Genomic DNA, 2,817 nt, shown 5'->3' on the forward strand with positions numbered 1-2,817 from the left:
TAGGCCCACATCAATATGCCGTCCTGGAGACGGATTGCCAACTTCAAACCCTTCTTGGAGTGGTGGATGGTGATGAGAAGAATGTTAAATGGCATCGGAATGAAAAGTTTGTCAAAAGGGCCAATTTAACATTTAGAGCTCGAGTTTGTGTGCAAGAATCAATCTAGCGGATTCCGGGTAGTGCACAAGAACGCCAATGGTGATAGAGGAACTCAAGTATGGGATCCAGGCATTGGTCTTATGAGTCAACACTTGAGGATCCTAATAGCTAGCTTGAAATCTCTTAAGAGTTTGATGCAATTCATTTGGGACCTCGAAGGTCAAATCAATAGCAAACTTGGTTGGAGATTCAAGGAGGAGTGGAAGCGTAAACCGCCCTAACAAGGATCTCCTCACCAAGTCCAACTTAGGACTATAAACCAAAGTGCTAGGTGGGAGACACCCCACCATAGTAATATCCTTCTAACTTTCTCTCTTTTACTTTCCTGCTTATGAATAATTGGCTTTAATGCTTGGTTGGTTGTATTTATTTTCATGTATGTTAAGCAATTCTAGTGAAATAATGTGTTTTTGGGAGTTTGATGATGTTTTAGAACTTGAAAACCTGTTTTGGATGTCAAGTTTGATACCTTGAAGGCATAATTTTCATTGCAGAAACAGAGACCTATGCGTCCGCATGACCTTGTGCGTGCGCATACCTCCCTTGTTTTTCCGTTCCTGTGCATTCGCACAGCCATGTGCGCTCGCACACCCTTAAACACCCCTTCTGTTCCCAGCACACGCACTCCCTGTGCGATCGCACGCCACCCCTTTTTCTTCTTCCGTGCGAGCGCATGTACCTTGTGCATCCACACAGGTCACGTTCCACCTTCTATTCTCAACGTCCGCACGAGCTTGTGCGCACGCATACTTACCTTTTTCCCCTGTGTGCGTCCACACACGACCTTGTGCGTCCGCACAGGCCACTTTTCGAACGTTAATTCGTAAAGAAAGGGACTCGCGCTTCATTTTCCCTACTCACCCCAACCCCTTCCTTTTCTTCTTTCTGAACCCACAACACCTCTCCACCCCACGACTCACCCACCGGCGACCTCCACGCCGCCGTCGTCACACCTACTCTCTCTCCTTCCCCTCACCCTCCTTTTCTCATCTCTCCTATACATTTCCCTTTCCCCTCTCTTTCCTATCTCTACCGCACACTGGCGCCAGCCCTCAGGCCGCCTCTCTGCTCTGTCAGACACCACCAGCGGCGGCGAGCTTCTGTGCTGCCGCGACCGCTCATCACCTCCTCTCCATCTGCTTTCTTTTCCTATATATTGTAGGTTTCATTTCTGCCCTGCTTTGTTCCCTTCTCTTTTATTTCATTCTGCCGCTTCTGTTTATTTCTGCTTTTAAATTATGCTTTAGTTGTTAGGTGGTTTTAGGTTAGATGACTTATGTTTTCCTGTTGAATTGGAAATGCTGGCTAATTGTTTGAATTTTTGCTAAGCTCTGAATGATATTTTGTCCTGTTTTGGCTGAATGCTGTGACTGCTACCATGTCTAGTAAATTGTGATTTCTGCTCTTTAAATTCTGCACATAACTTGCCTGATAAATTGCCTGAATGTGAGTTTTTGATTCAATTTCTATGTCTGATCAATGATGCCAGGGCATCTTGGCCAGCTTCACTGACTTTTTCTTTACTGTTTTAGGGTAGTTTCATGCATTTTCTTAGTAAATAAGCATGTTTTGGGTAAAAATACACTTACACCTTGATTCAAGCAAACATTGTGAACTTTACATGATTTCATGAGAATTTTGCAAGAATTGAATGATAAAATGGATGATGCATGGTCTCATGATTAAGAAGCAAGCTTTAATGCACTTTATTTGCTTGATTTCAAGACAAAGGAAGCAAGGAAGAGCCACGTTAGCAGCCACGTTAGTCTAACTAACGTGACCACTAACGTGGAATGGGAGTAAGTTTGCAGTGTCACTACAAGAAAAAAGGCCTATGGCTACGCTTTTTTTTTGCTACGCTTTAAAAGCGTGGCCAAAAGTAGGCTATGGCCACGCTTATGCGTGGGTGGCGTTTGAATAGAGATTTTGCCACGCTTTTTTTTGCTACGCTTTAAAAGCGTGCCGAAATCTCTCTATGGCCACACTTTTATGAGGGTGGCAGTTGATGTGAGATTTAGCCACGTTTTTTTCTGCCACGCTTATAAAGCGTAGCCATAGAGAGATTTCGGCACGCTTTTAAAGCGTGGCAACAGAAATTTGTTATTGTGGCGTTTTAAAAGCGTAGCCGTTTCCTGCAAGCCTTTTGGCACGCTTTAAAAGCGTGGCCAAAAGGTTTCCTCAGAAAAAAAAAAAATTAAAGAAGCTAGCTCGCGATCGAATTAACAAACACGCTCCTAACTCTCCTTCGTTTCTAACACTTAGAGAAAAACACTCCTAACTTCTGCCCTAACTCCTCCTTCGAAACCCCCAATGGCAACTGCAACCACCAATCTCCTCCTTCTTTGTGCCTCACCGCTTCCGCCTCCGAAAGCCCTAGCTAACCAGTCTTCAATTTTTTCGCCTTAACCCTTCTTCAAAAGCCCTAACCCCTGCCCTCACCGCGATGACAACACTCCAACGAAGAACGACGAAGCCCTCCCTTCCGCGCTGCCGCTCGCTTCCTGGTTCTTCGCCTCCCTGAAGAACGACGAAGCCCTCCTTCCTGCGCTGCCGCCCGCTTCCTGGTTCTTCGCTTCCGTGAAGAACGACGAAGCCCTCCCATCCGCGCTGCCGCTCGCTTCCTGCTTCTTCGCTTCCGTGAAGAACGACGAAGCCCT

Source organism: Arachis duranensis, chromosome 3, assembly GCF_000817695.3.
Source record: "Arachis duranensis cultivar V14167 chromosome 3, aradu.V14167.gnm2.J7QH, whole genome shotgun sequence".
NCBI classification, from domain to species: Eukaryota; Viridiplantae; Streptophyta; class Magnoliopsida; order Fabales; family Fabaceae; genus Arachis; species Arachis duranensis.